A 14,816-nucleotide genomic window follows, 5' to 3' on the forward strand; every position below is an offset into this window, starting at 1 on the left:
CGGGGGCCGCAGCTCCTCCCGAGGGGCAGCGGAGGGACAGCTCCGATCTCTGCGAGCAGGGACGGGACTCAGGGAAGGGCTGGAGCTGTGTGAGGGCACGGTCAGGCTGGAGCGCAGGGAAAGGGTGCTGGCACTGCCCAGGCTCCCCATGGAACGGGCGCGGCCCCGAGGCTGCCAGAGCTCCAGGAGAGTTCGGACAACGTTCCCAGCGATGCACAGGGTGAGGTCTGGGGCTGTCTGTGCAGGGCAGGAGGGGATGATCCCTGCGGGGCCCGGACATTGCTCAGCTCCGCGGCGCTGCCGCGGTTCCCGCTCGGGCCCTCACGGCCCGGCCGTGCCGCGGGCGGCAGCGCCCCCTGGCGGCTCGGCCGTGCCCGCGCGTCCCTCACAGCCCGCGGTCAGCGGCTGACGAGAGCAGCGGCTCGGACTGCCGGGATCTGCCCACGGAGGGTTCCCTGAGAGCTGGGCTCTGCCCACCGAGGGCTCCCTGACTGCCGGGCTCTGCCCACCGAGGGCTCCCTGACTGCCAAGGGCTCCCTGAGAGCCGGGCTCTGCCCACCGAGGGCTCCCTGAGAGCCGGGCTCTGCCCACCGAGGGCTCCCTGAGAGCCGGGCTCTGCCCACCGAGGGTTCCCTGACTGCCAAGGGCTCCCTGAGAGCCGGGCTCTGCCCACCGAGGGTTCCCTGAGTGCCGGGCTCTGCCCACCGAGGGCTCCCTGACTGCCAAGGGCTCCCTGAGAGCCGGGCTCTGCCCACCGAGGGCTCCCTGAGAGCCGGGCTCTGCCCACCGAGGGCTCCCTGAGAGCCGGGCTCTGCCCACCGAGGGCTCCCTGACTGCCAAGGGCTCCCTGAGAGCCGGGCTCTGCCCACCGAGGGCTCTCTCACTGCCAGGCTCCCAGCCCAGCGAGGGCTCCCGGCTCACCGAGGGTTCCCTGAGTGCCGGGCTCGCAGCCTGCCGAGGGCTCTCTGCAGAGAAGGACAAAGGTGGTCAGTGTTCTCATTCCGCAGCCTACTCGGAACAAATCAATATCGTTAAGGGAAGTAGAGATGCACTGAATTTTTTGTCAGTAGGATTATCAGACTGTGAAGGAGGCATTTGCTTGTTAGACAATTCATGGTGTTATTCCATGAGCTGCTGTAGTTAGTCGTATTTGCTGGGAAGAGTGACATTTCCATCTGGAACATGTCTAGCTTCAAAATCCATGGATGGAAATTCATGCGTGGATTTTAATGCTTTTTATATTTAAGACCCTTCTGTTATCAAAGTGTCCTTTCCCCCTGAGGTTCTTAGATGAAACAAGCATGTGGATATTTGTAACAGACTTCAAGTTTGGCAATTTCTTTGCAGTTAGATTTAAATTATGCAGATCCTGGGGCACAGAATATTTGGTTTTGGTTATTTTCTGATTGAAGATCATGCTAGGAAACTTTTCAGCCAAGTGTTATCCAACTGTAGCACTAGGTGTTCAGATACTGCTAAACACATGGAATTACTTGTACTTGTAGTGACAGATGGATAAGAAACTGTCCTTACTAGAGCAAGTGCTGTTTAATTTCAATTACTAAAAGAAAGCCTGAGTTATTATTCTCATAAATATCATCCTGACTTGAGAATTAAAATATTTTAAAATGTATTTGGGTAAAGGGAGGGGGTGAATGTTACCATTTTCCTTCCCGACCTACCCTTCCTCTGTTTTTCAGTCTTCCAAATGGTTATCTGGTAACCTATTAACCTTTCAGATATCAGGAGAGCACAATATTATTTTTCCTTTCCGGTGTTTGACTATTTCCTTTGTGGTTTATAATTCCAGTTTTATGCTTTATGAACAGCATAACTCCTATGAGTGTTTCTTAGCTCTGCAGAGGATTGTTCAGATTTCACAGAATTAAAGAATAAAATTATAGAATGGTTTGGGTTGGAAGGGACCTTAAATCTCATTCAGTCCCACCCCCTGCCAAGGGACACCTTCACTATTCCAGGTTGCTCCAAGCCCTGTCCAACCTGGCCTTGGACACTTCCAGGGATCCAGGGACAACCACAACTGCTCTGAGCACCCTGTGCCAGGGCCCCACCACCTTCACAGGGAAGGATTTATTCCCAGTATCCCACCTAAACCTGCCCTCTGGCAGTTTAAAGCCATTCCCCCTTGTCCTATGTGCTTCCTGTTTCTCAGCTGCTTCTGTGCATGATAAGCTCAAATTCCTTGTTCAGGGTCCAAAATAGCCCTTCAGAGTATGAGGAGGAGCTTTCATAATAAAAATAATCTTATTACTCCTTGACTTAAATATTCAATTTACATGGAACTACAACTGCTTTTCAACTCCAAGCAAACAGCCCCAAACCCATACTGGACTCCCATTCTTCCAGGGACAATGAAACTTGCATCATACCTTTGGCATCTGTGGGGCTGTTTCCATTTTCACTGAGTAATTACCGGAATTCTGGGCCTGGCAACTCTGTCTCTGAATGCAGCTCAGGAATTGCTCCCTGGAATACAAAGGAGGTCATAAGGCACTGTATTTTTCCAAGTGTCTGGGCAAATTCTCTGCTCCTTTGTTTCCTTCTATGATTTTAAATTTTTTTTTATATATATTTACTTGCTTTGCATCAGGCACTTGCATGCTGGGTCAGTCTGCAAAGCTCACATGGGGCTGTTGAGAACTACTTAGATGCCCTGGCAAACACTCTGGCCTTGTTTTCTTTTTTCGGGAGTGTTCAGAATATGCTTCAAATCCTGGCCTGTCTCTGAAAGCTGTGTCTCAGAAAATGCATTGCAAGGGTGTAAAATCCCAGAATCCTGTCATTTCAACAGCAAGCATGATCTGGGTATAATTTCTAGTATCACCCCTTATAGGCCAAGGTGGAAGGAAGATAGAGGAACACCAAATTTCCTTTTCTGTTGTGTTCCAACAAGCCTTTCCCAGTCCCAGCTTGGCATTTTGAGTCCCCTCCCAGCTCTCCACTAAACAAATGAGAGAGGTTCATCCAATTACCAATATTATTCTCTCTCTGCAGATTCCTTCTCCTCTTGGGCCTGGTTTCTCTCTACTCAGATAGATGTGAGCTGCACAATCCCACTTGGATTCAGCAACTCTTCCTGCTGAGTCCCTCTGCAAGGTGCAGGTGAGTAGTGTCGACACTCACCCAGATGATCATGGTGTGTGTGATTTTGGTGGGCAGGAACACAGGATGACCTGTTTGCAGGCTCTATGATGTGGGTGTTCCAAAGGAACATTCCCACTAAATCTTCCCTTGCCAAGGGAAAGGAGCTTCCATATCACAGTTCAGCATCACTGCCCTGCTCAGGAGGAACCTGAGCTGGACCAGGCCAGAGGAGGCACCAGGATGATCAGAGGGCTGGAGCAGCTCTGCTAGGAGGAAAGGCTGAGATTTGGCATTGTTCAGCCTGAGGAAGAGAAGCTTTGGAGTGACTATTTTGTGGCCTTCCAGGAGCTGAAGGGCTGGACAAGAAAGATGGAGAGAGACAACGTCCTGGAGGGACAGGACAAGGGGAATGGCTTCCCACTGCCAGAGGGCAGGGATGGATGGGATATTGGGAAGGAGTTGTTCCCTGTGAGAGTGGGGAGGCCCTGGCACAGGGTGCCCAGAGAAGCTGTGGCTGCTCCATCCCTGACAATGTCTAAAGCCAGGTAGAATGGGGCTTGGAGCAAACTGGAATACTGGAAGATGTTCCTGCCCATGGCATGGGGTTGAATGAGAGGGGCATTAAGGTCCTTTCCTGCCCAAACCATTCTGGGATTCTATCATGTGGTAAGAGCTGGAGTTGCTGTCCATGGGAAGAGCCCCTTCCACACATTTTTGCCATAGCAATATCCCATTCTCAGCGGTGGAGTTTCCTTGATCAAAACACAGAACTGTCAGAGAGGAACATTGTCCCTGGTTAATGTTGCCTCTGGACATGAAATAGACTTTGAAAAAGCAAGCCTAGTTGTTTCTGCTCCCCATTAATCAGTAGCACATTCTGGGCAGTTGATGTTGATTTATCCATGAACCATCTCTGACAAAATGTAATGAATGTTCATGAAATGTTTTAATTTGGCATAATTTCCCTGGAAGGATTAGAAAACTAAGAAGATGCTTTGTTTCCCAGGAAACCTGGCCTAGAAGATAATAACATGATCTGTCAATGTGAAAAACACTAAGGAAAAACAGGTTATCAGAACTGTTGCTCAAGTTTAGCAGAAGGAATTCTGATATGTGTGAAGGCTGAGGTATTTTTGAGCTAGTCTAGCTGTTTGGGTCAGCATGGAAAATGAGGTATGGAACTGATTCCATGGTGAGTCACAGGGGGTCTGGGACAGCTGGACAGGGATTTTTGCCCAGGCCAAAGAGACTCTGCTGTGGATTACAGTGGGAGCAGTTCCCAGGAGAAGGAGGTCCCTGCTTGCACATGGATATTTCTCCTGTATTTACAGCCTTCCCAGTGAGAAGGACTGACACTTTTATCCTCATTCTTAAAGACCAAATACCTTGAGAGCTGCCTGCTCTCAATGCCCAATGACAGAGAAAAGGCTTTTTTCCCAGAGCTTTTGTGTGTTCATTGCCTCTGGACCCAGGAGGCTTCCACAGGTCCAGTGGACACGTAACACAACCAGTGTGGAGTGGAGATTTTCTGCAGAGATTGGGCCACTGGAGTGATCCCAGAACTATAAGTTCTTGAGTCTGGTCCTAGCTCAGCCCTGTGGTTTAGTCCCAAATAATCTGTTGTTCTCTTTAGGGAATTAAAATCTAATACATATAAAAGGGTCTAAGAGTGACTTATTTCATAGTGCTCTGGGACTGTTTATTACAGAAAGCCTTTTAAAAAGCTCTGCTAATCTCTAAGCTGTATTCCATCATCTTTTCCAACCTTAATGATCTAGGAGCTGGAGGAGGATGTGCAGCTCTGCTCTTAGCCTGGAAAATAGCAACAGCAGAAAGCCAGGGTGCTGTACAGAGCTCCAAACATTGCCAGCCATTCCAGGAATACCCCTGGGGCAATCCCATGGGGGCATGTGGAATTTATTGCAGTCAGCAGGAGGTCCCAAAGGCCCTGACTCACAATCTGCATCACAGGAGGGAACAAGCTGTTGCTGCTGTCTTGACTTGAAAATTGTCTGAGCCAAGTAGGAAAAGGAAACTGCTCCAAAGGGCAGTGGAAAAAAAGAAAGTTACTCAAATTCAAAGCTTATGCCCCAGGATCAAGGAAGTTTACTAGACAGGTTTTAAACTGCACATTTCTGTGGTACTTCAAAAATGCATCACGGCTGGAATGTGAAATCAGAGAAGTGAGTGGTGAAACGTGCCACGTCCTCTCTGCTTTCACTTGACTGCCATCGGGGACTGGGCTGATTTGCAACACCATGGGAAATACCAGTTCCACCAGTGAGGTCTGGGAGCCGGGTCAGCTCCCGGGGAGGGAGGGATGCGTTGCTGGGTGTGCTCCCTCCTCCCTGGCTGCAGTTCAGAGCTGCCGCCAGCTGGCAGGAGATGAAGATTTCACTGACAGCAGGGGCTCAGTGGCACTTGCAGGATTTGCATCTCCTTGTGGTGGTGGAGGGCGTAGCCGGCAGACAGCAGAAATCCTTAAAGAAAAGTGTCTTCTTCCACAAAACTGCTTTAAGCTGGGAATTGATGGAGGTTTAGGCATTTTTTCAAGTTTCAGTATAAGGACAGCAACAGCAGATGATACATGAACTGTAGCAGGTGCTCAGTATCACAGAGAAATTCTCCCTGAAAACCAAGGCAAAGGGAAATCTGAACATGCTTATGGCCTTTAAGGAGGTACATTTGTTTGTTGGTTAAACAGAAGAAAACCAGGGAACTGAAAAAGCCTAGAAAGCCCATTTATTTTCCTATTTCTCTGAATATTGATGGCTTTCCATCAGGAAAGGCAGCTTTTGAAACACAAATAACACTGTGGAGTCTAAAAGCCTTGTCATAATTAACATTTGGTTATTGTTATATCTGGGGCACCACCATGCTGCCTGCTCTACCCTTACTTTAAAATGCGATTTTCTCTTGGCACAGAAAAACTGCCTGTGTTGTATCAGAAGAATATTTGGACATAGCATTCATATATCTGAGGGAAGTTTTGGGTTCTGTTCAAATAAATCATCACTCCAACATGTTTATGATAAATGATTTTGTTAATTTCTTGGGAATCTGTCCTGCAGGCCACAGGATGGCAAGGGCTCCACTCGAGTTAAACTGGCAGCAGCAGTGCCTTTCTCCTGCTCCTCCTCAGCCCAGGAGTGAGGAATCAATTTCTTTGCTTGGCTGCACTTTGAATTCGATGGTTTTAACTCAGCTCTTTCACATGCACCATCAGTGTTGGGGAAACTTTGGGGTCCAGAGCCTCAGCAGTGACAAAATGTAAAATTATCCCTGCAGAGGACAGAATCCCAGTCAATGACTGAGGAGTCCAAAGAGCTTTTCTGAATTCCACCCCAAGTTACTCCTTTGCAAGGACAAAACAGAAGGGAAAGGTCCAAAAAGAGCTTTGTTGTGTAACTGGTTTCTTCTCAAATGAACAAAAGTGCTGCTGAGTTTTACATTTTCCATGGAAATTTGCTAGAAAGCAGGGGAACCGAGGAGAGAAGGAAATTTTAAAAATTATGTATCCAAAGCTATTCTTGTGCTATTTATACAAAGCCTTTGCATCTGTAACTGCATGTTAGAGAGGTACAAAATGTCCTTCCAGAGCAAATGTACTCAGACTAATTCAGACATATTTGGCAACTCATAAAGGTGTTTAACTGTTCACGGATCTGGGTAGAAAAGTCAAGTACTTTTGACTTTAAGACTGAAATCAGATGCTAATAGTGACTTATGTTTATCTCAAGAACCTGCCACTAAGACCAAAATGTCTATTTTTACGCCAAGTCAAATCAACCCATGTCTAAAATCACTATTTATTGCATGTTAACTACAGAAAACTTCACTTAGTTTTATAAACCTCCTCCCCTCCCTCAGTTCTATTAACCCCTGTAAGAAACAGTCATAAGGACTGTTAAAATATTTGCAACGTGTTAGCAGGTGTGTAAAGGAAAACCATGGCAGTACCAGGACATAATTCCTATTTCACATGGATCCCTATTTCAATCATGATAGAATCTCATTTTCTGACCCATTCACATGAGTGCTGCTTTTCTGCTTCTGGCTGGAGCACTTGAAGGAAATATATTGATGTGATTGTGGTGTGATGCTGTTTGGGTACAAGAAGAGAAAATTTCCATCAGGGAGAGCTGATCTGAGCACAGCTGCTGCTGCTGCTGCTGCTTGGAAACTTGCCAGTGTTTTAAATAGTCTTCTACATTTTCCCAGGTCTAAGAAGTAATAGAAAAGGCTGTTAAGAATGGAGTAGGATTAAGTGTTTAGGGAAAATTAGGGGAAAGGTATTGGAGTTTTCGTGCCTGGCTGTGTAGTGCAGAGGAGAACTGGAGAAACCCATTTTCAGTGCTCTAATCTGTGTAACCACAAGCCAAGGGACAGGACTCTTCCTTTGAAATCATCCCACAGCTCAGCCTGCCCTTATTTCCATTATTCTCCCTCTAAATTTTCCTCTTCTGATCTTCTTAAAACAAACATCACTGAATTCCAGCAGGCCAAACTGGGAATGTGCTCCTCCTATTCCTACTCTTACATTCCCAAACTGTTTCCTTTAGCATTTACTGGCAGCTGCCCATGAAGTGGATGGGCCATGGATGCTACCAGAACATACATTTATTTCTCTGGCATTTCTTTCAAGTCAGCTCTGAGAATTTTACTACTATACAAGATGTCTGAAACAACATCAGTCCCTAGCCTGTGCTCTTCCCATCTCCACCTTCAGTCTGGAAAAAACAAACCCATTTGGTGCCTGAGTCTGTTCGCTCACATGGTGCGCACACGACTGCAGCTAAATCAGAATTAGCTAAAACAGGAAGCTTATTTCAAAGCCTGTGCAGCCCAGCCAGGAAAGCTTCCAGAAACATGTGCTCTGAGATGATCTCAGCACGTTCATTATTCAGACTGTGAATAGCTTTAAAAGGGCCAAATTTCTTCAGGTTGAATCAGCTAGGACAGTAATTCAAATGGAGCAGTAAGGATCGCTTGAGCAGTTCAGGAAATGTTTGTTGGAGCCACTAAAAATGCAGGAGGTAGAAAAATAAAATCGACTTTGATAAATATGTATTAAAAGTTTGGGCTTATAAGAAACTGGAAAAGTAAATAGAAGTACCACTTTTTTTTTTGTAGAATGGTGATGATCTAAACCCTTTTAAGAAAAGGGTTTAGAAGAAAAACCATCCAGTAACAGCAACACTCCACAAGCAGATAAATTCATCATGAAAATATTAGACATGTTGAGTAAATTTTGCTATTTTAGGGATAAATTGGAAGTAGCCATAACTATAATTCAGGAATTTTACTTTTTTTAAAAAATCACAATCACCATCAATTTTGCAGTCAACCTGTTTTTCACGGTGGCTTAAGTAATGAAATTCTATGACTCTCTAGAAATGCTTCAAACCAAAGACAAACCCTCTCATTTCATACCAAAAACTCGGGAAAAGCACAGACTGGATGTTCTGAAACCACACTAGAGGGCACTTGAGCTGCTTCTTCTTGAGTGGATAAAGGTCAGAGTAGTAGGATGCTTACCCAGTAGCAGCAGTGGAATGAATTGAACATGGGAATTATCAGGATTTATCAGTATTTAGCTGCTAGAACAATCAGTGATTTCCCCCAACAGCCTAATGGGGGGGAATAGGTGTGAATTTCCAGGTCTAAATTTTGCTTGTAAGTACTGTAAGCAGTTAGGAGGAAATAATGTAAAAATTGCTGATGGATTGCAATAGAGTTTTGTCTTTGTACATGGATCAACCACAGAAATGTGGGATACTTTGGGAGTTTCAAAGAAAATCTAGTCCCAAAGAGAGGAAACGTCTGGAGAGCTGAGCTGCTCTTTGCTCCCACTGTAGTAGTCTTGCTCCTGTCGTGTCCCCATTTAGATTATGATGCCCTAAAATGATTGATTTTCTGGGAATGGAACCAACAGCATTTGACAGCCTTTCTGTAAAATATCCATAATAAATACTGAAGGCTAGGAAGGTAGTGAAGACCCCACTGCTTATAAACTACTTTCAGAGGTTTGGTTAAAAAAATTAGTATGTTGATCTGGTTCCCAGTGTGGAAAACACCCACAGAAGTCTGAGTGTGTTTAGCTGGAGCAAAGGAGGCTCAGGGGGAATTTCTGGCTCTGCACAACTCCTGACAGGAGGGGACAGCCAGGGGGTCAGGCGCTGCTCCAGGGAACAGGGGCAGGAGGAGAGGGAACAGCCTCAGGCTGGGCCAGGGGAGGTTTAGATTGGATATTGGGGAATTTTTTTTCACTGAAAGGGTGATCAGACACTGGCACAGCTGCCCAGGGCTGTTGTGGAATCACCGTCCTTTAAGTGTTCCAAAGATGTGGCACCTGGGGACAGGGGTTAGTGGTGAACACAGCAGTGCTGGTGGAATGGCTGGACTTGATAATCCTAAAAGGCTTTTCCAGCTGAATTCCATGATTCTCTGATCTCTCAGGGGTCAAGGCCTCCCTGCCTTTGGTGCTGGGCCCCACATTTTAAGGTCCTGGAGCCCAGAGCAGCTCCTGGGCACCTTCTGTGCCTGTGCAGAGCTCAGGTGGGCTCAGGTGCTGCTGCACAGTCCCAGTGACATCTCATTCCTGCAGATGACCACGATGTGTTTGTAAAGCAAACTCTGCTCGAGAACTGGCTGCCTCTGAAGCAGGAGGCACTGGAGTGGCTGAGTTTCCAACAATTCTCTTTTTGCCCTGACAGGTACAACCAAACTCCAGCTCGCAGCAGCTTCACTCTGTCATCACTGAAACAAAGCTGCAATTAAATTTCTGGGCAATTTACAGACTTTCTGGTAAGTCAGGTTTCTCATGAAAGACATGGACTCTTTGTATGTGTGTCAAACTCCTCACAGTCACAGGGAATTGCTGGCCAGTTCTGTGACCTTTCTGTCTGTGTTTGCTGTTCCTTAGCCTCTCATCCTTCCCCTTCCTGTGCCCTTGTGAGACCCCACCTGCAGCAACTCTTAAAAGAGCAACAGTTAAATTGCTATCCTACCCCTTCTGCCTTTCAGTACATGTTTCCTCATGAGTATCCAGGCACAGTGGGGGTTTTCCTGCTCCCAGCAGTGAGGTAGGACATGTTTATTGACAGGCTGACACGTGCAGCACGTCCTTGCAGCAAGGACAAGCTGTGTGCAGAGGAAAAAGCCTTGGGAGAGCTGGACAAGCCCTCACAGGATCCAGGAGCCACCTCAGACCTCTCTTGCATTCCATTCAAATGCCAGGTGTGCTCTTGTGATGTGGCTCCAGGAGCAAAGAGGCACAGAGTGAGGCAGGAGCACCTCCGTCCATGTTTCCATGAGAGGGGGAGGATGTCTCCTGGCAGATGCTGCCTTTGCTTTTTTGGAGCACTATTGGGTTGTGCTTGGAACCTGTTAATGAGATTAATGCAAAAGCTGAGTGGGATGGAGTGGATGGAGACACAGATCTGGTTTTTACTACTGACATATTGATCTAATCTTTCCATGCTTTCCATGTATATCCTGGATATTTATGGCATAAGAACACACCACTAGAAACACTGAGCACCCAAATCCTCAATTTTTATCACTTTTGTAAAGCTCCTCTTTGAAGTATCTTGAAGGGGATTTTTTGTTATAATCAGAATTTAGAGCACATGGGTAATAAAAGGAGTTATTCTGTAGTAACCTCCTGAACGGTAACAGTGCTGTGTACAGGGGAACTTGTCTGTCTAAAAGGAGCATATCCTTTAAAACTGCATAAATTTTACCTCCCTAGGAGGAGCTTTCTGTGCCTGAAATAAGAAGGAATTACTTCTCTTCTGTTGAGTGGAGATTTTGCAAATATATTTTGTTGTTGTTGGGTTTTAAAATTAATTTTATGTTGTTTTTTTTTAAGCAAATACCATGACTTGAAGTTTTTGATGAACTCCATCCTTGACAAGTGTTTTGGGGTGAAATACAGAACATAAATGCAAGTTCAGTGAAATTCTGAGGCTAATGACTTTGTTCTTTAGCTTAAATTAGATAGTTTCCATGACAATCCTTCAGTTAATTGAACTTAAGCCACTTAATACCACAGTTTCTTCTGGGCTTCATGTGCTGATGCATGTGTGGCCTGACAGGAGCTTTCTTAGCAAAGCAGCTGAAATTGCATCAGGGAGGACTCAGAATAAGGAAAGGAAAAGAGAACTGAGCAAGAATAAGAGAACAATGGACAATAAGTGTAGTCTGACCCAAACTGCTGCGATGCACATGGAGCTGGAGGTTGAGTTAGGCACAAAGGAAGGAATGAGAGCAAAAACTTCTCCCCTGGGTTCAAAGCTCTTGGTAAAAGCATAGGAGGGACCCTCCAGTTGCTGAGGTCAAACATGGAGGAGATGATTGTGTAGAGATTTAAGATGTCTGGAACTGTCAACTTTCCAATTAAATTACAAAACAGTGCTCTGAACAGGGAGAAACATGCAGGAAGAAAGTCCATGTGATGCCATATGACTTGATTTGGACAAGAGGTAAATTTTAAAAATAGTGCATGGGCAGAGTTAGCAACAAATCTGGACTCAGAATTTTGACCTGTTATTGAAAAAGCACCACTTCAGATTTTAGATATGGAATTATTTCTCTAAGCTGTGTGGCTGAAGAAAACAAGATGGATGGGAGTCAAAATCTGTGAGAACTTTCTGGAAGTCTGTCCTTTTCCTTGGATGTTTTTGGTAATATAACCTGCACAAGTTCCCTGTGCTTCTTAGTGCCTATCAAGTGAAGTTGGTTGATGTTGTGTTGGCCAATATTTTCTTTTACATAACCTGGATAATGTAATGGGAAATCTGTCAAGAATTTATGAATGACAACAAAGCTGTAAAATGCTGCCAGAATCGGGGAGGACAAAACTCAAATTACAAATGACAGATTGGGGAAAACCTCTAAAAGAGTAGCTATAACTTAATCACAGCATAGAAGATCATGGAGTAGTATAGAAATAAACATCATTACAGGGGCAGCATTGGGAGCAAATGGCCAGGTAAGGTCTGCAGTGAGGAATTTGGGAGATGCTGTGAGCTGAGCAGAAAATGTTGCAGGGAAGGAGGCAAGCCCTGGTTAATGTGGACAGGTCCCTGTTTGGGGGTGATCATGAAAATCAGCACTCACAGCCCCTGTGGGGTTCTGCTCCCCAGGAAAGGTGGGGACCACTAGGGGACAATCCAGACCAACTTTCAGCTCTCTGATCCCTCTTGGAGCTGCAAACATGAGATCATTCCAGGAGATCTCCTGCATATGTCCTACATATGTCTCAAGTCTTCACTGTGAACTCTGCAAATACTGCAAAGAATAATATAAAAGCACAGCCCGGATGAGATGGTATCAGAATGTAGCAAAAAAGCTTAAAATGTAAGGAAAAGAAATTCCAAGTGACAAAAGCTGGACGAGTCTGGAAACTTGCTCCTTTGTAGCTCTGTGATTGGAATCCTGCTTTCTGTCTTTCTTTGGCTGTCCTGTTTGATTGCTCAAAAATGGGGGAAGTCTAAACCCATTTCCTTGATTCTTACAGTCAGAAGCTGAATGTCTTTTTCCCAGCCTTCCCCTGCACTTGCAGGCCAGGGAAGTAACTTCTCATGGATGCTTGTGGTGATTAAGGCTGCCTGGCAAAATTGCTGGTGCTGTTCAAAAGCTGCTGGAAATCACAGGATTTCTGGTGTCTCTGATGTTGGCTTGTATCTTCCTTTCTTCTGTGACTTTCACAGGTCCTTGAGAATTAAGCACTTCTGCTGGAATTGAGGTGGTGTGGGAGGGTCACCATTCCCAAATCTTTTTTCTTTCCACCCACATCTCTTGGGTGTTTTGCCTGTTGGTCATGTGTCAGTCATGCCCTGTTGCAAACACTTGGGGAGACACAGAATTTTTCTGGCTCAGGATGTTTTAATGCTTTTAAGGTAAAAATTTACTTTTTTAGTGTAAAGATGGGATGAGCCACCAACCTTTCTGGCTCTGATGACTGCCAGCTTCCCCTGATCCTGCAGAGAGAAGGACATGGGCAGGGTGGGTTTAGATCAGATGTTAGGAAGGAATTGTTCCCTGTGAGGGTGGGCAGGCCCTGGCACAGAGTGCCCAGAGCTGCCCCTGGATCCCTGGAAGTGTCCAAGGCCAGGCTGGATGGGGCTTGCAGCAGCCTGGGACAGTGAAAGGCGTCCCTGCCATGGCAGGGGTGGCACTGGATGAGCTTTAAGTTCCCTTCCCACCCAAACCATTCTATGGTTCTACAATTTTAAGACCCCATCAATATTTATTATTGAACATTTAAATTTTTTTCTGAGCAGTAACTTCAGCATCTTCTTTTGGTGGCTGCAGTGAATTCTGGGCTGAGCTCAGATATCAGGGTACTCTTGGTCCTGTATTCCTGGTGAGATGTGAACCAACATTTAAATGTGTGTTGAGTCCTGCCTGATAAACCTGGCAATTTACAGCTTCCCTATAAACACCACTTTGCATAGCAAATATTTTTCAATCACTATCATCTGTCTTGCAGGTTTTGTTTCTTCCAGGATAACAAACCCCTCCTCTGTTTGCAAGAGTTTTTGCTCTTTCCAAGAGTTGCAAACTATTTACTGAGGCTGTAGCCTCAGTAAAAAGAACCATACGGCTGAGTTCAGATCCTCCAAGGAGGAATATGGCTGGAAGCAGCTCAGGTCTCTGCACTGAGCTGTTAAGGCTGAGCTTCCAAGTTTCTAATCAAAAGCTGAAACCAGATGGAAGTAAAATGTGAGGAATAATATGAAAAATATGTTTCTGAGGAGATCAAATGGAAGACAAAAAATGAAAATGTTCTCAACTGACTGCAGGGTTCCTTCAGAAGCAGCTTGGGAGGAGTCATCTCGTTCATCCTACACCTTTATTTTGTCCCTAGGTGCACCCAGGTGAAGCCTGTGGAGCTGGGGCTCCTGCCAGCACTGAGTAGCTCAGGTTTTCTGTGTTACTAAATCAGATTTAGGAACCTAACCGGTGTTCTGTGTTCTCCAAAGGCTCTCCCTGCAGTAAGCAGCTGAAAGGACAATAATTGTAGGTGCCAGCTCTGCAGGTAAATCTCTGTTCTTGTTTCTTTATTTGAGGCAGTTAGGATGACTTTCTCTGAAGAGCAAGATTTTGAAGGACCTGAAACCTCCTGATCTGAAGATCCAACAATTCAAGAAGGAGAAAGGAAAATAAATAATTATATCTCTCTGACAAGCAAGATGTGTCCTTATTCAGAGAACAGGAATACCATTCTTTCCTTCTTTGGGGAATACATGAACAGAAAAATGAACCCAGAGACAATAACATAAGAGTGTTGTCAAAGTATTCCAAAAAATAACTGAGACTTGTGCAGATGCCAAGTCTAACTTTGGCTGATTCTCTTTTTTAGGAATGTTGTAGAGCAATTTTCTGAATTCTATTAATATAACAAGCAAACAGACTTTGGATACTCTGGATCTACATTGTGGGAAGTAAAGGTGATTTCTTGGAGATTTTATAGAAGCCAAGAGCCTGCATGCTTTTGAAATATGAACTTAAATGTTATTTATAAATGAAAAGACGGTTAAAAGTTTAGGGAAGGGAAAGAGGGGCACAGGATGTGTGCAGGCCATGATGAGGGATGATTACAACAATAAATTCTGTTTATTCCAGCCATGGCAGGGAGGATGAACAGGGGAGGTTTGTCCATGGCTCTAAGTCCATTCCTTTCTGTAGCACTTTGCCTCCTG

General features: G+C 45.4%; 1 long non-coding RNA gene across 2 annotated transcripts in view; it reads left to right on the top strand.

The window, feature by feature from the left end:
• The first annotated feature begins 863 nt into the window (after window positions 1-863).
• LOC146765289 (uncharacterized) overlaps window positions 864-14,816 on the top strand; it is a 32,805-nt gene continuing 18,852 nt past the window's right edge. The window contains exons 1-3 of one of the 2 annotated variants that reach the window (XR_014950173.1): window positions 864-986; window positions 3,016-3,123; window positions 9,822-9,912. This is a non-coding gene — a long non-coding RNA (uncharacterized LOC146765289). Of the gene's footprint in view, window positions 987-2,989; window positions 3,124-9,821; window positions 9,913-14,816 lie in introns of those variants that run through there. The other variant, XR_014950172.1, reaches the window with a different exon arrangement.

The sequence above is a fragment of the Lonchura striata genome, chromosome 26 (assembly GCF_050655825.1).
Source record: "Lonchura striata isolate lonStrDom1 chromosome 26, ASM5065582v1, whole genome shotgun sequence".
In the NCBI taxonomy this organism is placed as follows: domain Eukaryota; kingdom Metazoa; phylum Chordata; class Aves; order Passeriformes; family Estrildidae; genus Lonchura; species Lonchura striata.